General features: G+C 39.5%; 1 protein-coding gene and 1 pseudogene across 4 annotated transcripts in view; both read right to left on the reverse strand.

Moving 5' to 3' along the window:
* The window catches only part of STK39 (serine/threonine kinase 39), a 282,358-nt gene that overhangs the window by 61,646 nt on the left and 193,624 nt on the right, over positions 1 to 27,088 (reverse strand). The window lies entirely within an intron of this gene.
* Positions 18,151 to 23,795, reverse strand: LOC109445245 (translationally-controlled tumor protein-like; annotated as a pseudogene).

The raw sequence follows: 27,088 nt of genomic DNA on the forward strand, positions 1-27,088 counted from the left end.
ATACAAAGTAGGTATTACTTGTTTTCCATGTTTTAGGTGAGTATGCTCAAGGCTTTTCCAAGTTTACAAATTTGATGAGTGGCAGAGTGAGGACTAAGAATTCTATATTGGAAATACCTAAGACAAATAGAAATGCTCAATTCCTTTCACTTTTAGGAGAAAACAACATTCCCCAAGATTTTACATATTATCATAAAAAGATCAGCAAGCATTCATTTACTTAATAACCTTGGTTTTGTGTGCTGTGTATCAGCAAAGGTTGAATTAGAACAAGTATTTAAAGTGATTTAATAATGAAATGACAAAAGGATAAAAAGATGAAAGGGAACTTGGTTTGATACTAATTTATGTCATTGTTCCTTTCCTCGTTCCTTTGATCAGTCTTACCTAAATTATTTTGTTCTACTAAGGCCATAAGAAGAGAGGTATAAGAACCGTAACCAGAATATCATCATACGCACCGATTCTTTAAAATGTTAATATTACAGAAGTAATATCCAACACCCATAGTCTCTCATCTACATCAGCTGTGGCTCAAGTTATAAAGGTTGCCTAGTCAAGTCATTCTTTTATGACTCTGAACCTAAAATACCTGCTTTTGAAAAGATCACAGTGATTGATTGTGAGTGGTAGACTTGTCCCATTGGGATGAAATATAGTTGAGAAAATGCCTAATTGGATCTAACTCCTGAAGGTCATCCTTTTATAAAGAATTAATCTTTTCAGACTCATACTTAACACCTTTAATTGAAAGTACATTTACTTTAATTGATATGGCACAGGGTACCCTTGACTTCAGGGAAACTGAGAATAGGTGTGATTTAAGGCCAGAAACTTAAGCCTGTGTAATTTTACAGAGGAAATATTAAAAACTTCAGAGCAACAGCTTCAAGACCCAGGCCACCTTTGATAATTTTACTAAAAACTCTTTAAACCTTAAAGGAAAAAAAAACCCTAAACTCTTAATTTTGGTAAGGCCAACCCCTTATTTCTCACTGTATGTATATACTGCATCACAAATGTACATGCCTACAGGGCTCAGGCAAGAAATTTATTTTTAAATGTGTGATACAACTAAATGGCTTAAAAATGAAAAAGTACAATAGGACATTATGTAAAAACTAGCCCTCCCACTCCTGTCACTCAACTACCTGGCTCCCCTCACAGAGATCATCAAAGCTATAGGCTCTCTGTGCATCCTTCCTGAGATGTTTTATGCGTAGAAGAGCAAACGTACACACACAATTCTCTCTAACCTGTTTATTACAAATGGTAGCGTACTATGTCCACTGTTCTGCAACCTGCTCGTTTTTAAAACTTAGTAGTATACCTTGGAATTTCTCCATATTGGTTCATAGATTTTTTTCTTTTTTCATTAGTTTCAGGTGTACAAAACAACGGTGATTAGACATTTATGTACCTTACAAAGGTGATAATCCCAATAAGTTTATTACCCATCTGACACTGTACATAGTTATTAAAATATTATTGACTATGTTCCCTATGCTGTACTTTACATCCTCATGAATGTATTTTTTAAAATTATAGTCAACATTCAATATTATTTTATATTATTTACAGATAAACAGTGTAGTGGTTAGATAGCTTTCTCATGCTTTTTTTTTACTGCCACGTAGTATTCCATTGTGTATCTTTTTTTAACCAGTTCCCATTCTATGAACAGACTGTTTCTAGTCTTTAACTATTATAAACAACACTTCAATGAATAACCTTGTTCTTACGTCATTTTGCAAATATGAGTATAAAAATAAATTTCTAGAAGCAAATTGCTTGATCAAAGGATATATGCATTTGCAATCTGATAGATATTGTCACATTCCCCTTCATTTAAGTTGTACTAATTTGCACTTTCATAAGCTATTTGTAAGCACCATTGTAGGAACTTTAAATAAGTAAAGCAGAAAGTATATTAAAAAGAAAAAAAGATAGGGCAATGTGGGGAGTCTGGCAGCTAGAAAGCTTATTAGTCATTTAAAGGGGCAACCACATTACTCAGGACCAGCTGATTACGCCAGGCGGGAATTTAGGCTCAATTTTATTAACTATATTATATATATGTATGTATGTGTATGTGTGTGTGTGTGTGTGTGTGTGTGTGTGTGAGTGTGTGTGTGTATTTTGCTATGTCTATTCAAAGTGAGGAACTCAGAGATACAGATTGTCACAGGTAAGGTTTTCTTTCTTGCTCTTTCAATTCATCTGCAAGGGACACAGTGAACAGTCAAACAAGGCAGCTGGCTAAGAGGGTGATGATGGCAAACACATGAGTGAACACGTAACCCTTCCAGGTGGCAGAGGTGCAGAAGGCCCGTGCAGTTGAAGTACATATTTTACACGATGCAGCGTGTTTCTACACCTCTTAATATACCATGTCAGGACAATCTGGCGAGTTATTGCTCCTGGAGGGCTCCAAAGCCAAAATGCTAGCTCAGGATTATTTGCATTCCTCAGCTTGGCATTAGTTGCCCATACCAACCAATGCATGGGGGCACACACACCCTAAGAACCAGATGTGATCAAAAGTCTTAGGAGTCCAAATCCCACTCGTTATCATAAAGTGTATCATTCGCACGGCGCACCCTCCACCACAGGGGTGCTCTGGAGTGAGGCTGAAAGTCATCCACTTTCCCAAGCTCTGGGTGGAAGGATGCAATTCGGGTAACACCTCCCAGGTCCCCCCTGGTAAGACCAGCAGGTACAGTGTTCCCCAGGCAACCTAGGGCAGCCCCGCCCTCCTAAGCAGCTCAGGATTTTCTTAGCCAACAGCCCTTTTCTTCTTTATTTGAACCTGAGATTCTAGGTCAAGGTGAAGCGGCTGGTGTCTGAGGAAATCCAGAGGGACTCCCACACACTCCTGGGATGCCCCCCAGCAGGAGCTGGATGGGGAACTTGCAAACAGGCTGGGCCAGGAATCAGTTAGGACATCACTGTTAATTCAGCAGGCTTCTTTCCTACTTTTGGCACTAGACTGAAGTGCTGATTTAGGAACAGAAATGGACTACATTTCTCTTCACGCCAGGAGGCAGCCAAGCACAGAATGAGAAGAAGAATGAGCTACAGAGAAAGAGGTCTGTGCTCAAATCCACTCGCCACTTGTTTGGCCTCTATAATCTGTTTCCTCCACTGTGAGATGGGAAATAATTATTAATAGCATTTACTATCTGCAGATATGTGCTCAGTGCTTCACATATGTTATCTCATTCCATGCTCAAAACAACTTGGAAATAGGGATGACTGTGATCCCATATTATTTTACAGATGAGGAAACGGAGGCTTAGGAAAGGTAAAGATGTATCCAAAATCATGTGTCTGAACAGCAAATCTGAACGAAAGCTAGAACTTAATAAATGCTACCCATTGTCTTCTTCAGTGCACAATCCTTACCCGAGGCACTACTGGCCTTGCCCTGACATCTGTAGAAGCTCCTAACTGGTCTCTCCATGTTCAAGCTCATAATCTGCAGAGAAGCCACTTAGCGTGTTTGTTGGAAATCTGATCATGTCACTCACTTGCTGAAGGATCCCACCCCTCTCTCCCCTTCTTAAAGCAAAATTCAAAATTCTTAACATGATCCTCCAAGACTTGCTTCTGCCCTGTATACCTTGCTGCCATCTTCCCTCCATTCCCAGACACAACTTTGCAAAGAACAGTTTGAATGGAGTGGGGAGGTCAAAAGCCCGACAGTAGTGGGTTCAGGAGACCATGGTAGGAAAGGAAATGAAGTCAGGGGCAATTCTTTTGAGCAGTTCAGTTATAAGGGGATGAAGAGAAATGGCAGGTGAGGTAAAGATAAGGCTTTTTCAAGATGGGAGAGAATAAACATATCTGTGTGGCAGTAGGACAAGCCTAGTAAAGAGGGAAACAGATGAAGAGGGAGGTGAGAGAGGATTGCTCCTGGAGGCTGCAGCATCTGGGGGAGCCAGCTTCTCCTCCTGCTTGGAAATTTGCCACTCACTCTCCCTCCACCTGACTGATCCAATCATGCTCTGGGGCCTGGCTGTGTCTTTCTGGGGAGAACCGGAAAGGAAGGTAAGGGTGGACAGACGGGGGTAAGCCCGTTTCCTGTTTGCTCTCCTAGCTTACAGATCTGTGCTCGGTACCGTACATTTTACATACACGTAACCATATGGTTATCACTTTAACGTCTGTCTCAGCCACTAGAAAATAAATTCCAAAAGAGAAAAGACCATCATCTGGCCTGTTCACTCTTCTTCCCCTCAGCACTCAGCAAAGTGCCCACAGAGTGCACAGACAGTATTTATTTAATGAATCAACACATGAATAAATGAATGCATGAAGAATTTACACATCTGGCTTTCATGAAGCGCCTCTCCCTTGGCCTGTGTGAAATCACCTCCTTCCCGTCTTCCTAGCTGCCCTTTGTCTGTGTGCCCCAAACATTCCTCTGTTTGTGTCTGCCTGGCCTCCAATATTAATGTCCCATCTTCCACCATCTTCTTTCCTCATTCTTTCCCTGGATGACCAATTCTAAATCCGTAACTCAAACCCAAGCACTACCCCACAGTTATAAACCCATATCCAACTGCCCATACAACACTTCTTCATGCAATGTCCAAACAGACACAGGAACTCTTGGCATATCCAAAATGGAATGCATCATTTTTCCTTTCAAATTAACTTCTCTTTCTCTGCTCCCTGTGGTAGTAAATGGTGGTGACAGCCAACTACCATGACCTGTGTGTTATCCCCCCTTAAGACATCTCAAATCATACATTTCTCTAAAACTCCACTACTACTGACCAAGGACAGGTCACCATTACCTGCTACAGACGAGAATAAATGGCTTAATGAACAAAAGCTATTTTAACCACACTCATGCATATTCACATAGAGAACGCTGTTGCTAAAGTTAAAGATCTACAAAGGGGGAAAAAAAAACATAAAATGTTGAGGGTGCTATGTTCAGGGTATAATCCTTGACAGATGAATGTGTTGTAGCCCAGGAAGAAAACTGTTGGGCTTAATGAGATGTGAAAAATGATGCCAATGTAACGATCAGTTGAAGGACACCTACCACGTAGGGCCAGAAACAAAAGAATGAGGAACAGAAAACAGAAACTTCCTGTGGCCAGGCCAATGATTGCTCTCACAAAGTGTTTATGTTCACCTCTGGGCTTCCCAAGAGCCAAGCTAACTAGACTGCCTTACGAACTGGAGGCTCTCATCTGAGAGCCTGGTCATCTGAGGTCAACTGCAGTGCAGCCATTCGCCAGCCATGACATTCAGTTAGCCATTCTATCCTTCTAACCTTCAGTTTCCTCTGCAGCAAAGGGGAAATAACGCTTCCCTGACAGATTAGATGAGCTGTGTGAAAACACCATGTGGAACCCCACACACTGCTCTACCGTGTTTCCCCGAAACTAAGACCAGTTCTTATATTAATTTTTGCTCCAAAAATTATTTAATAACTTGGGCTTATTTTCCCATTAGGTTTTATTTTTGGGAAAACACAGTATGGCATTATGATGCCTTGTATTTTGAGACACACAGAAGTAGGGGGAGAAACTAATGGTTCCAGTCCTTAAAGAGATTACTGTCTTCCCAGAGAGTGATTGCTGACTTATGGAAAACAACCAGGAAAGCCCCAAGTTAAATAAGTGCTTAATTAATAGTAATCGAGAAGGAAACATTAGACTAAGTCAGAAAAAGGAGCATTTCCCCTCTCTTGGCTCTCATTTTATCCATCCTTCACATTCCTGTCAAGTTAATCTTCTCTGAGGTAAAGGTCCAATCAAAGAATCACATAATTTCACAACTGAAAGGGGCTCTAGAGGTCACCTAATCCATTGCCCTTGTTCCACAGGTGAAGACACTGAAGCTTGCTTAAGATTACACAGCTGGTTAATTTATGCTACACTCCATAATTACGTACTATCACCTACTAGGTGTCACACCTATACTAAGCGTCAGGGTGGCAGGAATGACACCCAAACCTGGGATGGAGACTTCTCGAAGACTGCTTTTTATTCAGTTGATGGTTCCCAAAGTGCAGGCAGGGTGAGCTGAGGTGCAAGCTCCAAAGACAGAATTTTCCCCCTAGTGACAGTACTGCCCCTAGTTCATAAGTACTGTATGTAGTGAGAGATGTTACAAATGAGAATGTGTTTCACATATGATTAATGTGATGACCAAAATAAAGATTGAGAGCCACTGCTGTACCCATCAGCACCATGTCCCAAAGCCCTGCCTGAAATGGAAGCTCTCCAAAAAGTATGTATCTCCATATACCATGAGCCACATGCTCCAGGAGTGTGAGAATATCTGAGTGATATACCCCTCCCCACAACCCAGGGCCTTGCATTTGACTTGCCTTGAATGGGGTTTTTGGATCAGTGAATCTCCTAAAATGTGTAAGTGAAAATTCTTTCCAGTGTTGTATTTTCAGACACCGAAAAGTATGCCTATGGCCTAGAAATTATAAGTTGGTAGCATCTGGAAGTCTAGTCTACTCCAAGCCATGCAGCATCACACAGCCCATGATCAATGTCAAATACATGAGGAAGTCCTACTGTTCCCTTCAATAAACAAACAAAAAACAAAACAAAACTGAGCAGTGACTAACAAATGTGCGCATACACATACACACACAGATACTGATACTCCATAAAATGTTGACACCTGTGACTAAATCAAATGCAAACATATTACCATAAATAACTACCTTTACTGTCTACAAAAAATAGTTTTCATCTAGAAATAATCTAAGCTAAATTAAGGTTTTTTCCTTTAACAGAAACCTCTTGAAAATATCCATGCCTATCAAGTAGAGGACATGGCTATTTTCTCTCACTCACTCTTCCCACTTTCCAACCTAAACAATGTATTTCTTTTTTTCTCCAGAACATACTTCAGAAAGTCAGGAGAAAATTTCAACACACAGGAAAGTGCAAAGAATAATAAAACAAATACATATGACCAACCATCCAGAACTTCTAAATGGTAACATTTTGTCATATTTAGTTCAGAGCTTAATATATAAAATTTTAATATTGTTTTACCTACACAATATAAAATCGATTGTGTTACATCCCAGCTGTGGTAAATCACACGTGAACAGGTTATTGTATGGGCTCTGCTTCCTGTAAAGATTATATAGCTATATTTTCATGGGAGCAGTTGTTTTCAGCATTTAGAATGTCTAGTGAGATTTCTGGTCAAGATGACCAAGAAGGTAAATGCTGTGCTCACTTTCTCTCATGACCACATAAAACTTACAACTGAACTACAGAAAAACCATCACTGAGAGTCACTGTAAGTGTAGTGGGACAGAATGCCTATAACAAAGGATATATGGAAGAAGCTTCATCAAGACTGGTAGGAGGAGCGTAGATGTGGAATGGGCTGGTCCCACACCCGTATGTTGTGGTTAAAAATTGGCAGGGATATCTTAGCTATAGAAGTCCCACCTGAGGAGCAATGGGTCCCAACCCCACAGCAGGCTCCTCAGCCCAGGAATCCAGTGCCAGGAAGAGAAATCCCCACAACTTCTGGCTGTGAAAACCAGCAGAGGTTGTGACTGAGTGAGATGGAGGGCCACTGCAGTCCCAGGCATTCCTCTTAAAGGGCCCATGCACAGTCGTACTATTTAATGGATTCACTCGCTCTGAGCTCCAATGCTCGGGCAGCAGTTTTAAAGGGAACAGTGACATATAGGGAGGAACTGAATTGTCTGGCTTCAGGGCAATGGCAGGAGGGGCAACTTTCTCCCAGACAGAAGTGCTGGCAAAATCGATTGTTTCTTTGTTGAGCCCTGCGTACAGCTGCAGATGGGCACCATATCTGAGTCTCCATCAACCTAGCTAGCATAACATCATTTGCCCTGCCTTGGTGATTCCCTTAGACCCCACCCCACCCAAATTGTGGACCCATAGCAAGCTGCTACCAGTATCTTTTCCATACAAATTGCCTGTCTTGGCTCATGCTTCGGACTTTCATAAAATCTCTCAAATGTTCACAAACACCAAACAAGTAGCATCTGGCCTCAGTGTGCCCTATACTGCTTGCTAAGCAGCCCGAAGCCCAGAACTGGTGGTAACCAGCCTCAGTTCACAGCTTAAGATTCTTCCAGGCACCACCAAAGCCAGCACAAGTGGCAACCATCTGCAGATCACTTTGTAGCTCACACCAAGTGGCCCCAGGCAGGACACAGGCAGTAGCTGAACTTGGACAGCAACAGAGCCCCTCCCAAGAGGCCCCAGAACTAACACACCTGCTGCCAGCTTAACCACACGAGAGCACTACCCAACCACCTCCACAAAAAGATACTACCGAAGAGCAGACTTGACAGGCACCAGAGCCCTGTTAAAGCAAACCCTGGTCCAAAGGGCCAGCCCCTGTACAACAACTCCTCCACTGTAGTCACAGCCAGTACTCACAACCAAACAGCCAGAGGATCAATCCCTCCCAATGATGTGCAAACAGGAACCAAGGCTCAACTACAACAGGAGGGCACACACAACCCACAAAAAGGACACACCTGGAGCACCCAGTGTAGGTGACTAGGGAGACAGTGTTGCTGGGTCTCACAGGACACCTATTATGTAAAGCCACTCTAACAAGACCAGGAGATGCAGCAGCTTTACCTCATCTGGTAGAAACAAACACAGGGAGGCAGCCAAAATGAGGAGACAAAGAAACATGTCCCAACTAAAAGAACAGAAGAACAAAGCTCCATAAAAACGAACTAAACAAAATTGAGACAAGCAATCTACCAGAGGCAGAGTTCAAAACACTGGTTGCAAGGATGCTCAATGATCTCAGGGAGAACTTCAACAAAGAGATAGTAAACATACAAAAGAACCAGTCAGAAATAAAGAATACAATAACTGAACTCAATAGTACTTTAGATGAGGTAGAGGATCAAATCAGTGATTTGGAAGATAAGGTAACAGAATACAAAAAGGAAAAAAAAAGAATCCAAAAAAATGAGGATAGTTTAAGGAGTCTCTGGGACAACATCAAGCACAACAACATTCACATTATATGGGTACCAGAAGGGGAAGAGAAGGAGCAAGGAATTGAAAGTCTGTTTGAAGAAATAATGATGGAAAACTTCTGTAACCTGGAGAAGGAAATAAAACATACAAGTCCAGGAAATATTGAGAGTTTCAAACAATATGAACCCACACAGGCCCACATGAAGACACATCATAATTAAAAAGCCAGAGGTTAAAAACAAAGAAAGAATCTTAAAAGCAGCAAGAGAAAAGCAATTAGTTACCTACAAGGTAACCAAGACTGTCAGCTGATTTATCAACAGAAATTGTACAGGCCAGAAGGCACTGGCATGAAATATTCAAAGTGATGAAAAACAAGGCTCTACAACGAAGACTACTCTACCCAGCAAAGCCATCATTTAGAATCCAAGAACAGATAAAGAGCTTCCCAGACAAGAAAATCTAAAGGAACATATCACCACCAAACCAGTATTACAAGAAATGTTAAAGGACTTCTTTAAGAAGATAAAAATTATGAATTATAAAATGGCCATATAGATAGACAGATATAGGTAAATAGATAGCTAGCCATTTAATATATGTACTTTAAATGTAAGTGGAATAAATGCTCCAATCAAAAGCCATAGGGTGGCTAAATGGATAAGACAACACCCTTACATTTGTAGCCTACAAGAGACTCACTTCAGATCGAAAGACATGCAACATAAACTGAAAGTAAAGGGATGGTGAAAAGATACTTCATGAAAATGGAAATGACAATAAGCAGTTGGGGCAGCAATACTTATACCATACAAAGTAGACTTTAAGGCAAAGACTATAACAAGAGGCAAAGAAGGACCCCGTTACTCCACTTCTGGGTATTTATCCGAAGAAATCCAAAATGCTACTTTGAAAGGACATGTGTAGCCATATGTTCACTGCAGCATTATTTATAATAGCTGAGATATGGAGGCAACCTGGGTGTCTGTCCATCAACAGATGAATGAATAAAGAGGAGGTACTGGAATATTACTCAGCTATCCAAACGAATGAAATCTTGCCATCTGCAGCAAGCTCGATGGACCTAGAGGGCATTGTGCTGAAGGTAGTTAGTCGGAGAAAGACAAATGTCATACAATTTCACTTATATGTGGAATCTAGAGAACATGACAAATGAACAATCAAAACAGAAACAAGTTCATTGACACAGAGAGCATTTTGATGGTTGGCAGATGGGGAATTTGGAGAGATGGGTGAAGTAGGGGAGGAGATCAAGAAGTACAAAATGTTCATGGGAAATATAGTCAGTAGTATTATAATAACTATGTATGGTGTCTGATGGGTACTGGATTTATCAGGGTGATCACTTCATAAATTATATAAATGTCTAATCACTATGTTGTACACCTGAAACTAATATAATATTGCACGTCAATTGTCATTGAAAAGTAAAAAATTAAGGAAAAAAAATGGAGCCGAGGTAGATGAAAAAAAAAAAAAGAATGTACACTGAATGTATTTATTGAGCTGAACTTTTTACCTATAGTGCAAAAAGGAAATGAAGTGAACACATAAAAACTAGAATCACGTGTATAGCTGATTAAAGCAGAAACATTATAGTTCAGTCAAAGTTCAAATTTTTTAGTACTATGAAAATTGTTAAGTTCATTTGTTAGTTAGGGGCTTTTGTTTATGCCTCGATAGAAATCCACTGATGGAAAATAACTAAGAGATGACGTTATAAAAATGGTGGCATGAGATGAGCCTCTTGAACTCTCCCCTGGAATTTACAACAAATTGAACAACCATAACTCCACAAAGGACTCCCTGCACAGCAGACAGGCAAGACTAAGAGGCGCACTATTGAATTCACCTAAAGGTGGGCAAATTGTGTGGGCGGGGGAGGAGGGAAAGGAGAAGTGCAGAGATGGGGCCACGCGGACCTAGCTCAGTGCTCCGAGTTCACTGCATTCTGGAATTATCGCAGCTGCAAGAGAGGGAAGAACTCGGACTGCTAGGGCACCGCTTATGGCAAACAGGGCTGAGGCAACAGCACATAACACAGCTGAACCCAATGCTCATGGCAGAGACCTCGGACCAAAGACTGAGAGAAGAAAGCTTAAAATGGTGGTTTAAGCCCTCACTGCCGAGTAGAGAAGCCTTAGGCACTGAGGCTAGCCGTCCCCTCTTTACCCTCCCAGAGCTCGCCCCACCTCCACCTTCCCAGTGCTAGAAGCAGAACAGTAGCGGTGTCAGATCAAAAGAATAGAACATTTGCAATTCTCAGAACTGTGGTCCATGGACACGGACTCGCAGCTCAACTAGTTGAAGCAAAGGGGAAGGAGCCGTGGAAGCGGGACTGGCTATGGTGGTGGTTGCCACCATTGCTCCAGGCCACCTTTCTCAACCCACCCCGCCCCTGTCCCCACCTATCTGGGCAGATCCCCGCAGGAGTAAACAGAGCTGGTGAAACACACGGGCTCTGAATCTGATGCAGGGAGAGCTTTGGAACTTCAGAAAATCTCCACATCCCCCCCACGGAGGCAGCACTCTATGACCCAGGTGAACTGTTCACAGTGCAGAAGCCCACCTTCCAGGAATTCCCCCATTCTGTGAGAAGCCGGAATAGTGCAGAGAAAATATAACACTACAGTGTGTGAGAGAATAAAAGGCTGCAGTTAGAGAGAAAATAAAACATTCTACCAACACCTACTGGAAAACAAAAGAAAGACCTCTTTCTATCACCCTGTTGCAAAACCCACTCCTTCAGATGTCTAGGAAGAGAAATAATAAATCATTAATAGCCATAAATAACCAAGGTAATGAGACAGCTCAGAAAGAAAATGAAGTCTCCAGAAAATGAACTTAAAGACATGGAAATATGTGACTTGAATGACAGGGAATTCAAGATTGCAGTTCTTAAAAACTCAATGAGATACAAGAAAACACAGACAGGCAGTTCAATGAACTCAGAAACACAATAAAAGAACAAAATGAACATTTTACCAAAGAGATTTAAATTTTAAAAAAGAACCAAATAGAATTTCTGGAGATTAAGAACTCACTAAAAGAAGTGAAGAATGAAATAGCCAGCTTAAGTAAGTAGTAGAGTTCACCAGATGGAGGAAAGAATCAGTGACATTGAAGATAGAAATCTGGAAATGACACGGATGGAAGAAGAGAGAAACTTGAGATTTAAAAGAAATGAAAGAACTCTACAAGAACTTTCTGACTCCATCAGAAAGAGCAATATAAGAATAATGGGCATACCAAAAGGAGAAGAAAGAGAGAAGGGAATAAAGAGTATATTCAAACAGTCGACGAGAACTTCCCAAACTTGTGGAAATAACTGGACCCTCAAATCCAAGAAGCAAATAGAACACCTAATTACCTCAACCTCAACAGGTCTTCTCCAAGGTACATTGCATTGAACCTGCCAAAAATTAACGACAAAGAAAGAATCCTCAAGGCAGCCAGGGAAAAGAAGACGGTAACCTACAAAGGAAAGCCCATTAGATTATCATCAGATTTTTCTGCAGAAACTCTACAAGCCAGGAGGGAGTGGAATCAAATATTCAAACTACTGAAAGAGAGAAATTATGAGCCAAGAATAATATATCCAGCAAAGATATCCTTTAGATATGAAGGAGAAATATAGACCTTTCCAGACATACAGAAGCTAAGGGAATTTTCTAACACACGACCTGCACGACAAGAAACACTGAAGGAGGCTATTCGATCAGCATAAATAGGGATAACTTGTGACAACCAAAATATAAAACAGGGGAGAGTAAAGGCCTGAACCGGAATTTGGGGATGGAGAAAGTAAGTGTGCTAAAGAAAATGGAATACTCTAAATATCAAACTTTCTTTTACACAAACATAATGGTAACCACTCAAACAAAAATCCAAAACTGAAATACATACTGTAATAAAAGAAGAAACAGAGGGAAAAATAATAGAATACCACCACACAGAAATAATAGACAACAACAAAAAGGGGAAGACACAATGGAGACACAGCCTTACCAGAAAACTAAAGATAGAATGACAGGAAATCCTCACATATCAATAATCACCCTAAATGTAAATGGACTAAACTCACCAATAAAAAGGCACAGAGTAGCAGATTGGATAAAAAAACCAAACCCAACCATATGCTGTCTCCAAGAGACACATCTCAGCTACAAGGACAAACATAGGCTCAAAGTAAAAGGGTAGAAATTGATATTCCAAGCAAATGGAGAAAATCAGATGCACCCATACTAATATCAGATGAAACAGACTTCAGGATAAAGAAGGTAACAAGAGACAAAGATGGACATTTCATAATGATAAAGGGGACTATACAACAAGAAGACATAACAGTCATCAATATTTATGCCCCCAATCAGGGAGCACAGAAATATACCAAGAGACTCCTAACAGAAGTAAAGGGAGAAATTGAACAAAACACAATTATACTAGGACCTAAATATATCATCGACGGCTATGGATAGATCATCCAAACAGAAAATAAATAAAGAAATAGCAGCCCTAAATGACACATTAGATGAAATGGACATAATTGACATATATAGAGCACTTCATCCTAAAACATCAGACTATACATTTTTTACTAGTGTACATGAAACATTCTCAAGGATAGACCATATATTGGGACATAAAATCAGCCTCAGCAAATTTAAGAAGATTGAAATCATACCAAGCATATTCTCTGATCACAAAGCTTTGAAATTGGATATCAACTGCAAACAGAGATCAGGAAAAAACACAAATAGGTGGAGATTAAACAACATACTTTTAAAGAATGACTGGGTCAAAGAAGAAATAAGAGGAGAGATCAAAAGATATAGAAACAAATGAGGATGAAAATACACCCTACCAAAATTTTTGCGATGCAGCGAAAGCAGTTTTAAGAGGGAAGTTTATATCATTATAGGCCATCTCAAGAAACGAGAAAAATCCTACATAAATAACCTCACGTTACACCTCAAAGAACTAAAAAAAGAAGAACAAATAAAATCCAAGGTCAGCAGAAGAAAGGAAATAATAAAAATCAGAGCAGAACTAAATGAAATAGAGAACAAAACGACAATGGAAAAAATTAATCCGACAATAGACAAAATTAATGTGACAAAGAGCTGGTTCTTTGAAAAGATTAATAAAATTGACAAACCCTTGGCTAGACTCACTAAGATAAAAAGAGCAAAGACACTAATAAACAAAATCAGACATAAAAGAGGAGAAGTTATCACGGATGCCACAGAAATACAAAGGATCATCCAACAATACTATAAAGGAGTATACGCCACCAAATTCAATAGCCTGGAAGAAATGGACAAGTTCTTAGAAACATATAGCCTTCCTAGGCTGAATCACAAAGAATTGGAAAATCTAAACAGACTGATCACCAGTAAGGAAATTAAATCAGTCATCTGAAACCTCCCCCAAAGCAAAGTCTGGGACCAGATGACTTCTCTAGTGAATTCTACCAAACCTTCAAAGAGGATCTAATGCCTGTCCTACTCAAACTCTTCCAAAAAACTGAAGAAGAGACAATACTCACTAACTCATTTTATGAGGTCAATATTACACTGATACCAAAACCTGGTACGGATAACACAAAAAAAGAAAAGTACAGACCAGTATCTGTGATGAATACAGATGCAAAAATCCTAAACAAAATTCTAGCAAATCGAATGCAACAATGCATTAAAAAGATTTTTCATCATGACCAAGTGGGGTTCATCTCAGGGGCACAAGGATGGTTCAACATACGCAAATCCATCAATGTGATACACCACAGAAACAAAATAAAGGACAAAAATCATATGATTATATCAATTGATGCAGAAAAAGCATTTGACAAGATACAACATTCATTTATAATTAAAATACTTAATAAAATAGGTATAGAAGGAAAATACCTTCACATAATAAAGGCCATATATGACAAACCCTCAGCTAATCACATAATTAATGGTGAAAAACTAAAGCCCTTTGCTCTAAGTTCAGGAACACGACAGGGCTGTACCCTATCACCTCTGCTTTTCAACATAGTTTGGGAGTCCTTGCCAGAGCTATCAGGCAAGAGAAAGAAATAAAAAGGCATCCAAATTGGGAATGAAGAAGTTAAATTGTCAATCTTTGCAGATGACACGATGCTATATATAGAAAACCCTAAATACTCTACCAAAAAGCTATTAGAAACAATAAACGAATATAGTAAAGTTGCCGGCTACAAAATTAATGTATAAAAGTCCATTGCATTCCTATATACTAACAATGAAATCTCAGAAAAAGAAATTAAAAAAAAACAATTCCTTTTGCAATTGCAATAAAAATACCCAGGAATAAACTTAACCAAAGATGTGAAAGGCCTATATGCTGAAAACCATAAGACATTTTTAAAAGAAATTTAAGAAGACAAAGAAATGGAAAGACATTCCATGGTCACGGATTGGAAGAATCAACATAATTAAAATGGCCATATTACCCAAAGCAATATACAGATTTAATGAAATCCCCATAAAAATCCCAATGGTATTTTTTAAAGAAACTGAACAAAAAATCATCAGATTTTTATGGAATCACAAAAGACCCCGAGTAGCCAAAGCAATCCTAAGAAAAAATAACAATGCTGGAGGTATCACACTCCCTGACTTCAGCTTGTACTACAGGGCAACAATAATCAAAACAGCATGGTATTGGCAAAAAGAAGCAGACACACAGACCAATGGAATAGAATTCAGAACCCAGAAATAAACCCACAGAAATATGGATACATATATATTTTTTTAACTGGGGAAGGGAAACAGGACTTTATTGGAGAACAGTGTGTACTTCCAGGACTTTTTTCCAAGTCAAGTTGTTGTCCTTTCAATCTTAGTTGTGGAGGGTGTGGACAGATAATTTTTGACAAAGAAGCAAAAACATACAATGGAGAAAAGACAGCCTCTTGAATAAATGATGCTAGGAGAATTGGAAAGCCACGTGCAAAAGAATGAAATTGGACTGCTATCTGTCACCATGTACCAAAATTAATTCAAAATGGATCAAAGACCTAAACATAAGACCTGAAACAATAAACTGCATAGAAGAAAACATAGATACTAAACTTATGGACCTTGGGTTCGAAGAGCATTTTATGAATTTGACTCCAAAGGCAAGGGAAGTAAAAGCTAAAATAAATAAATGGGACTATATCAAACTTAAAAGCTTCTGCACAGCAAAAGAAACCATCGACAAAATAAAGAGGCAACCAACTGGATGGGAGAAGATTTTTACAAACAGTGCCTCCGATGAGGAGCTAATACCAAAATATACAAGGAACTCAGACAACTCAACAACAACAACAAAAAAAACAACCCAATTGAAAAATGGGCAGAGGACCTGAAAAGACATTTCTCCAAAGAGGACATACAAATGGCCAACAGACATATGAAAAAATGCTCAACATCACTAATCATCAGAGAAACGCAAATAAAAACTACAATGAGACATCACCTCACCCCAGTTAGAACGGCTATCATCAACAAGACAAATAAGAGAACTGACTCTGGGGCGTGAGATATAGATAATGTATTACAGAATTGTACACCTGAAATCTATATAACTTTACTAACAATTGTCACCCCAATAAACTTTAAACAACAAAAAAGAAATCCACTGATGTAAGTATAGAGACCTCCTTCATTAATATGATTTGTGCTTGAAAGTTGGAGTGAGTTAGGGTTTCCTGCAGAAAACGTAGACTCATTAATATTTCCGTGATGGGAACCTCTCTTCAATGCATCAGGCTCCCAAGTGAACATGCCAAGTCCATTATTCTAAAAATGTAAAGGAACCTCTAAGACATGAATTCAATAAGTGTGCATTTGGGCTCTAGACATTGGGTCATGGAAGCTATATTTATGCAGATCAACACAGTATATGAGGAGGAGGCTGGTGCTGCACATATTTGCAGATTCCAGGATCAGTAAATTTTCAAGATAATGGAAGTTTACTTGTTTTTGGTACAAACTGTTACAAACTCTAATTACTATGGGCAATTATCACTTTTCTTGCCAATGACTTATTTCGTTTAAGTCCTGAAAAAAGTAAGTAGTTTCAAAATTAAACCAAATACAGAAATAAACATTTGATTATCCGAAACAACAGAAATTAGTTAAAGGGAAGGGAGAAAGAGATACTGCATCTACTGGAGATGTCAGTTACTCCCACAGAGCACTGCATTTAGCTTTGTTTGCTTGCAGCTAAGGAAAAAAGGGGGGAAAGTGTTGCATGATACCGTTCTTACTTTATCAAAAAAGAAAAATGCTAGGCAGATATTTTTTCCCCTTGGCATTTAATACCAAGGAGAAACTTTTTATGGAAGCTGCTTTATAAGAGACACTGAGTAATGTCTTCAACTCTGTGTAGCAAAAAACAGAAACTTTTTTTTCCATATAAATGTCTGCAACTATGTAGTGCAAAAGATGGGGATTTTTTTCTCCCATGTGCTGAAGGCACAATATTAAATCTTACCTGAGTGATGGAATTTCTGCTGGGACTGGAAATAATATAGCTGAGCCACATTTTTTCCTGATGATTTACCTTAATAGAGGAAGCTCAAAGAACCTGGAGAAACGAATGGCCTATATAGACTACTTCCTGATGAACCAAAAGTATCTTTGTCAAGTTCTGGAATGGGCAATTTCATGACTGAACTCTGGCAAGTATTCGAAGACGCCTCATAGTCTGTGTGTTGATTAAACATAGATATTTCCACCTTAGCTAAATATATGAGAAGCAGAGGTAATATTCTGCTATGAACATGTAAGAGACTGACTTATGTTATGCCCTCCCCTAGGGAGTTGAGTTAAAGTTCAGATATCCTGCTAAGGGAGGTGGGCTGCAGGGTGTCTGAACTTCAAAAGGAAGCTCTGCAATCTCGCTAAGAACTTGAATACATGCTCAGCTGGACACCAAAGCTGTAGTTTCCGAACCGAGAAAGGATAACTTTTTGCTTTAAAGTTTTAAAGAATATGTGCTACTAATCAAGAGTTAGCCATAAAAAACTTTAGTATAGGTGCAAATATATAAAGGGAGCAGACAATTTACTATTAAAAGTCTTTAAACTTTAGCCAGGTGATCACAAAAGTAACAAGAACGATGCTTCATTTTAACTTTCCTATTCCTATGGTTTTCCTACTAGTTTACATCTGTAATCAAACCCAGGGAAAGCTATATTAAGGATTAGCAAATTTAAAGGGAAAATGATCACTTTCAACTAGGTTTAAAATACCCACCCAACAAAGAAGAAAACTATGAAGGACAAATGTATAATCAGTGTCCTCTAGGTTAGAAATGTAAGCAGAATCTGCCCTGGTTTTTCACAGGTGGTATCTTTTTTTTTTTTCTTTTTGCTTCCAATTGTATTAGTCTCTTTTTAATCTTTTGATAATCTCTTCCAGAGTTAACTACTTCCATTTGTAGGTGATGAAAAGTCCAAGGAATGCACTTCAAATGTGGGTTGTGAGCGTGGTCTTCAACTCAGAATTGAGACTTGATCCTTGTTTTTTCATAGTCCAGTCCAGAAATAGGTTTTTTAAAATAAATTTTATTGCGGGATATTAGGGGACAGTGTGTTTCTCCAGGGCCCATCAGCTCCAAGTCATTGTCCTTCAATCTTTAGTTGCAGGGAGCACAGCCCACCATCCCATGCGGGAACTGAACCTGCAACCCTGTTGTTTAGAGCTCGCGCTCTAACCAACTGAGCCATCTGTCTGCCCCCATACAAATAGTTTTCACTGTAGGCAGTCTTACGCTTTATGGTGGTGGTCTACAACCAGGCTTAGCTTCCCCAGGAACACCACACAGGATGGATTTAACTATGTATTAAACTAAGAGGCATTCTCTCAAATGAGTTTAAATGCATTTTATTTTCAGACAATGTACATGACATGTTTTTCTTAAAAACAATGCCTCTGCTCCAAGTAAGTTAAGGTCAAGGTCAACGCAGATCTCAAGGTGACATCAGTCCCATCTGTCCTAGTCCTGGTGTGTGGATGAAAAGCAGCAGCCAGTTATGATGATGACAGGTGATAGGTTCCAACAGCCAACTGTGTTAACATATTCCATTTCTAAACCATCCTTAAGGAAAATCATATATGGGGTCACACCATCCTCACAGTAGTCCAGCAGAACCACCATGCCATCTGGATTCCTGTTTTCACCAATAAAGAACTGGTAGGTTTTGAAATTTGCAAAGATGTGCTTGATTCGTTCTGCAGCCCCGTCATAAAAGCTTCTACGCTTTCTGGTCTCTGTTCCTCAAGTTTCCTTTGACTGATTACATGTAATCTTTGATGTACTTCTTGTAGGCTTATTTTGTGAAGCGGGTTTCCTGCAAATGATGGTTCATGACAATATCGACACCAGTGACTACTGTGCTTTCCGTACCTTCGCCCTCGAAGACTTCAGGGGAGGTATTTCCACCAATGAGCGAGTCACCAATGTTACCCTCTCTCCTACTAACCACCTTCCTCTCCACCTTCAGGCACAGCCCGTCTGCGATCTCCTGGACCTTGCAGATGTCGGAGAACTTCTCATCATGGCTGATGAGGTCCCGGAAGAGGTCGTGGTGGCTGCCGATAGGAGAGCACCGTGGCGCTGGCTTAGCAGGCGCTCAGGGCGAGTGCTTTGCAGGCGGAGCGGTACTGGGAGGCAGGGGGAGCGGGCGGAAAAGCCACAAGTGGTATCTAATTGTAAGACAATTAAATCTAATGATAAATGAGAATGAGCAAGTATTTTTCCCTTTTGATCCACTTCAGAGAAATGACCTCTAAGTAAATGTAGGTAACAGTCTAGTGTGGATGACCCTTTGGTAAAGACATCAGAAATCCTCAAGTTGGACTTTTCTGAAATTACTTCTGCAAATGGCTATAAAGTACACAGTTGCACAGAAAATAACATTATTACTAGGCATTTGTTATGCTGTTGATGGGCATCAGAAGGAAATATACACATATTAGAACACATCAGGTAAGATGAGGACAGGACTTTTATTCAGAATGTAAAAACAAAAATTTAAAAATCCCAAAACTTTCTCAAGGCACAAACAAACAAACAAAACCCATCTTGCTTCAAGTTATGTGGTTCTCCAGTACTGACTGGTAACTGATACTATAAGGGCTAAAAAAGCAAACAGCAGGAGGGCGGCTACCTGAGAGCGATGTAGGAAGCTTGCTTTGGGTCAACACATCCCAGAAAAGCAAGGAGATATAAAGGAGTTCATTACTTGCATGATATTATTTAACGTGAGGACTAATATCTGAAAACGTTTCCAGGTGTTTTTAAAACACTGATTTTGTTTTTCACATCTGAAGATTGCCACAAGTAAGAGAAGGGAAACCTGAATTTCGGTCTTAATCTGCTTCTCCTGGATTCTCTTTTGAAAGCCTCACTGCTGATCTCAGTGTACAACTCTTCTTATTACTGTAAAGTGGTCCTTAAAATGCAACCACCGTGTGATGCCTTCTTCCTTCTCATCTGATACTGGCAAGTTTTTAAATTTATACATTCAGCAAACGCTATATTCATTCTCAGTCTCTGGAGCACTAATTTATGGCACTCATTATTACAATGCTGTGGGAAGAAACCATCCCTTCAACAGTTCCAGGTAAAGTAAATAAATTGGCACTGATCACTTGGAATAGAAATCAAATCATCCTACCTGGAAGATGCCAAGTGCCTATAGTTCACAACATTGGAAAAACCCTTGGCTTCATCATGAAGCTACCTGCAATGGTGCAATACCACCTCACCATGAATGGCACAGCCGAGGACAAGACCAAAGCAGAGCGTGTAATATGTGATCTTATTCCAAATGCTCAAAATAAACTGCCTACCTGTGTTCAACACATGCTGTATGACTGTGAAATAAAGAAACTGACATTCATGTGTGAGTCATGGAATCCATATTTTAGAGCCACACTAACATTCTGATGATTTTGAAAAACATGCGTGAGAATGTTTAATAAGCGACTCCCATGTTTGTAACTGCACCACCAAGAGAAGGCCCTACCAAGGCTGCAGGGATCCTGTGTTTTTCTTAGCTAAGAATCACTAATAAAAAAAATATACCCAACACCTTCTTTCAAGATGGAGGTCTCAGTGACTGACCTTTACACCCAGTCCCTTGATCACTGACAAGTTTTAAGACTAAGCTTTCCAGATCTCTTGATTTAAGTAAAAATTTAATAAAGGAGGTCAGGCTGGATAAAGAAGAGTGATTCTACAGAAATATTTCATCCTGAAAACTACTTTCTATTTGCTTCTTTACTGTAAATAGGTAGATGTGTTTTTCATAAAGGAAGCACAAAAAAACAATGCTGCTAGACGAGGGAGGAGAAAGGGGTTCAGAAGGAAAAGTCAAAGGGCTCCTTCCGAAATGATTCAAGTAACAGTAGAGCATTTCTCTACTGATTTAAGGCAAAAATAAAATAACCACTGATAATTTGTCAAGCATAAGAGAATTAGTTGATAAAAATTAAACTCACCACTGAATAGCCACAAGATAAAGGGATGACAAAGGGGAACAAGTATGAGCATTCTAAGTAAGTATACAGAATTCAAAACATGGGCCAACACAGCTACAATGCTATGTTGTATAATGCTACATAATACCTTTCCCCAGGGTGCTTAGCATAGGGTCTCTCTCAATAAATATTCAAGAAATCAAATTGGATCAGCAGTACATTATTCCCCCTTACCTGTTGCATGACATTATAGTAAATGTAAGCACATGTGAAAAAACTCCTAGGTATGGAGGTAACCAACCCTATATAAATACCTAAATAACAACAACAACAACAACAACAAAATGAGTTTCTGGGATGAGGGCATTTAAGTTGCTATGCAGGCCAGAGGTATGATCAATAGATGTCACCTTAGGAATGAATCTGGGAAAGGTAAACAGGGTCTGTTATGCTGAAGGGATATCTAGCCAAAGAGCTATTCCTCACGAGCAGGGAGCTAGCTGTCAACATCTGGGGGTGAGGGGTGGTAGATTCAAGCTGAACAAGACTTGCATTATATATAAGCTGTGGACTTGTCTGCCTGACACCAAGGCTCTGGGTGGCTGCAAAGGCTTTATATCTACAGGTAGGAACTGCTACTGCTATGCCACCTGTGCACCGAGCTCCAGGCTATTCTAATGTCCATAACACACTTATTTTTAAGCATAGAAGGCAAGGGAACATGTCACCATGTAACATACTTCTTTTATACCTCCTCTCCCCTGCTCTCTACCTCTAATCTTTCAGTTGGTTTTATGGGGAGTCAAAGGAGAAAAAAACATACTTTTTTGTTAGATCCATTCAGCCTGTCAGACCTCGGTTCCGTGAGTTTAAATATCAATTGTAACCCTGACTAGCTATGAGACCTTCTGGCAATTTACTTAACTTTCCAAGTCTTAGTATCTCTATCTGTAAAATCAGGTGGGAATAGTAACTACTGCATAGGCAGCTAAGAGGATAGTGCCTGGCACACAGCAAGCATTCAGTCAGTATTAGTTCAATAACAACAGCAAGAATAAACATAACCTTTAGCCGTTGAGTTCTCCTTGTCAGATAACGGCCTCTGCCCTGAGATCCGTTCCTTCTCATCCCTTCACCTAACCCAAGCATCCACTGTATCCTATAGTAGCTTCTAACCATAAACCCCAACAAATATAACAAGATTTCAGGGGGTACAGGTCTCTATATCTCATTAGGAACCTCAATAATGCTTGAAGAAACGGAGCCTGATCATTTGGAGTTGGAGAATAGCACTCTCCAACTGAGAGTTTGAAGAAAAACAGTCTGGAAACGGGCTACTTTGGAATCCTTGATGATCCTCAGAGAGCATAATAAACCCATGAGGATCGGAGAATCCTCCTGGGGAACCATCCCATACCTCTTTCCCTTATGAATAATTTAAATTCTCTGCTTTGTTTGGTCAAATCAAAGGTCATTGTTTACCGGACGGTAGAAAGATACCACAGTTAAGACTGAAACATGCTTAAGGTACGTAATCCTAGCTTCCAGATTAGGGGAATTCCCTGAGAAAAGAGACGCAAGAATAGCACATGTTGTCAGTAATTCAGCCAGCATTTCTGGCAACCTTCTTCCTTTGCACCAGACGACAGCACAGCGCACACATGTTATTTGTATTATATCCTCTCCACCGTCCAGGGCCTCTCTGGACTTGGGAAGGCCTGAAGGAACAGTGCTCCAAGCTCAGAGTGCTATTTAATTGTGGCTCTCATCATCATCACTGTTATTACGGGTCTGTCATTCCGAACTGCTCTCGGCTATCAGTGACAGCGTGGAATGTTATGAAGATGACATTTCCATGTTTTGTATTCTGACATTAAAAACCAGTTTGGCTCACCAAATGAGCAGCGGGTGCCATGCTAATTATATAACATTTTAGAACACTAATAGGATCTCCCGCTGAGCCAACTGGGAGGAAAAAAAAATATGATAGTCAGTTTTATCTGTGCCTCAGCACACTGACCTCCTTTAGCTTGTTGATGTGGCCATTAATAAAATATTGTAAAATGACCTGAAAAGGCTTTTTACGCACTAGAGCCTGGACCTGGCTGCTGAACAGCTGTGTACTTGAGAGACTGGAGTTGGTATCAAAGTTGGCTGCTGATGATTCAAGCTTGTTCTGGGAACTTCCTGTATCCAGAATGTTCTCACTTTTGATGTGTTCCACTCTTGAGGAGTTTTCAAAGCCAGGAATAAAGATACCTGCGATGAGGGCCCTGCTTTGTTTGGGACACATCCAGACTTGATTTAGTTCACTTCAGTGCCTGCTATAAAACCACCAACATTTCTTTCATACAAGCTCCTTTCAATTTTGGAATAATAGTTTAAAATAAAAATTTTGCTACTCTTGAAATTCTAAAATACCCTAATGGGTAGTTCTTAAAAGCATATCAGAGAGGAGTGTGATATTTTCTTACTTTGCCTCCCTTTTCTTCTGGAAAAAAATAACACAAGTAAAAATATGCATTAAATATAATTCTTTATACTTCAAACAAAACATGTATTAGGCCATTTAACTGAATAGATGTGATCACATCTGGGAACTGAGCTATATGTTAGACTGCGTTAAAAATGAGGTCAGTCAAGAAACTGACTCATTCAGCTCAGATACAGGTTGGCCATGTGTAAGACTTGGGAGGAGAGAACATAAAGAGATGAACTAATGCACAGACTACTACATGAGCTTACGGCCAATCACAGAATTCAGAGCTGAAAAGAAATTCTACAGGTGAACAGCTGAGGTGCATCAAAGGTATATGGTGTGCTATGCTTAGGAAAATTCTCATCTCAGACGTTGGGACCATGAAGGCCTCTTTTTTCACCTTTGAAATATCTACTCTAGCATACCCTGCTACTCCCCATCCCGACCATCCTCTCCTTAAACACACATACTTAGTGAGCAAGGGAACTACTTGCCATTAATCCTGTGAAGGAAGCGCTAACATACCCAGACTCCACGGTTCCTAAAATGAACTTATACGTATATGCTTAGCATAGAGAATTTTCAAGTCTCTAAAACTGGGGGACAATGACTGCAGAATTTCAGTGGCACTCTACAGGTTTCTTACATTAAGACATATGAGAACAGGTTTACCAAGAAACAATGCATAAATACAAATATTTTTTTCTGTGGGATTATCCCAAATCCATGTGGCTAGTCTACCAATACCAAAACTGTAGTGCTGCAAACTGTACAGGGAAAGGATTTGCTGCTTTGGTAGAAAAACGATAAAGCTGGTGAAGAGGGCTCACATCCTTACCCATTCTGGTAACTATTTTTTTAAATTAAAGTTTATTGGGGTTGATGATGGTAAGTAAAGTTACATTCTGGTAATTTTTAATCATCAGAAGGTTATACTATAGGACTCCAGAGTCAGAAACATGTCCCCGTGTACTTTTGGGAGAAAACAGGTGCTATATTATTGATTTCTTCCTGGCATCTGGCAAGCCAAATGATTCTGGCCCTGGAGTTGAGGAAAACAGGACTGGCCCAATAGCTCTACTAAGTTCTCACTCTAAAAATGGGCCTTCCTATTCTTAAATGGAGCAAAAATGTTGACTGATATAATTAGCCAACAGGTTCATAGGCAGAGATTTTAAGGGGAGACCACCATCGCCAGACTTACTTGGATCTCTCTCTGCTGGTCGAGCTTTCAGAAGAGCTGAATCCACTGGATACTCCTAAGTCTAGGGTTTCCCTCAGAGGCCCTGCTTCTGCTTTCTACAAGCCTGTGAGAAAACCTAGCCACAGGACTCCTATTGGCCACTGATGGAGCAAGAATGAAGTCAAGAGCATGCACGCAATCTTTTGAGGGAAAAGATGGGAAAGAAGAAGAAACAACGAGGCGGCTATGACAAGGCTGCTCCTCAGCATCTCCTTATTAAAGGGACCATCTGAGAGCACTCAGCAGAGGGAGAATGATCTCTGGACTTCAGCGGGTAATTGCTAAGAACACGTAAGTTCGGAATAACCTAATTTCTTTCTTTGCTATTATGATAAACTTTCGATTTCAAGAGAAAGCCTTAGGCTTGCTTTGTTAAGACTAATGCACATTTTGGGACATGGTGTGAATTCTTTCAGAGTAATAAGAGAAATATCAATTTCTTCTTACATAGGGATTTATTGTACGGGGCTTGGAAACCCTCTAACAACCCAAGGGTCTTTAAGTGCCCTCCCTGACTCTGTCCACATGGGGATTTTGAAATTTGTCTCAGCAGAAATGCAAACTAAAAAAATCAAATCACTACTTTTTAATCTACCAAATAAAATTAGCAAAGATAAAAAGTGATAGTAGGAAATGTGAAATGCTTGCAAGGATACAGTCTATCAGACCTTCCTTCACTGCTACTGGAAGTATAAACTGATACTACCTTTAGAGAGGGTTATTTGGCAGTATGTTTCCAGAATTTTAAAAGAGTCATATCCCTTGATATACTAATTCTACATCTATAAATCTAACATGAAAAATAAATTAAACACCTGAGTTTTCTGTATAAGACCAGTCTTTCGAGCATTTCTTTTATAGCAAAAATCTGGAACCAAATTAAATCTTCAGTGATAGAGAGATGGTTAAATAAATTGCAGTGGAATAACCAAGGATGCAATATTACATAGCTATTAAAATGTTATTTATAAATGACTTTTAACAACATGAGAAAATGATTACAATGTAATACTAGGTGTAAAAAGGAAGGTACAAACTGCATCTGTAAAGTAATTGGAACAATAAAAAAAATATGCAGAGTAAAAGAAGAAAATACACCAAAATATTAAATGTGCTTATCCCTGAATGGTGGTCAGATGGCTAAATTTCTTTTTCACAACTGTCTGTGTTTTTCAGATTCCCACTAACAAATGTCCCTATTACTTTCATAATGCAGGGGAATAAAAAGTTCCTTTAAAAAGATCCACTAAGATTTGAAAGAGATGCTGTGCTACAATGACTCATCAGCATTGGAGTAAAAGACTTGAAAAGGCAGAAAATTGAGCTAAAACTTAAAAAAATAAAAGCAACACTAAGTAAGTATTTTTGGTCACCACTGGTGTGAGGTGGATAGTGAAATACGGATTACTTGGGTGAGGTTTAGATGATAATCTGAAACATTTAGAGAAATGTTACCTGAAGTTAGCTAGACTCAGTTACAAAGCCTTGTCTGTGGTGTATTTACAAACACACATGCAAGCATGGAGAAAGTGCTTGAAAGAATGAACGATACCAAAATGTTAATAGGTGTATTGCTTAGGTGGGAGACTCTCTCATGAGTTTATACTTTTGAACTCCTCCCCCAACTCTAGCAAAAAACAAAAACAAAACCAAATAAACCAAAAATACCTCATCATTTTTATTATGACAAACTTATTTCAAATGTTCAGCTCATTGAACAAATGAGGCCAGAACCTGAATTTAAGGAAAAACAATGGACGTTGACTTTTACCTTACCACGCCCCCCCACACACACACACATTAACTGAGGATATCCACAGACCTACATGTAAAAGCTAAAACGATAAAACTTCTAGAAAAAAAC

Source organism: Rhinolophus sinicus, chromosome 17 (genome assembly GCF_057876585.1).
Source record: "Rhinolophus sinicus isolate RSI-liver-muscle chromosome 17, RSI-T2T, whole genome shotgun sequence".
Lineage (NCBI taxonomy): Eukaryota > Metazoa > Chordata > Mammalia > Chiroptera > Rhinolophidae > Rhinolophus > Rhinolophus sinicus.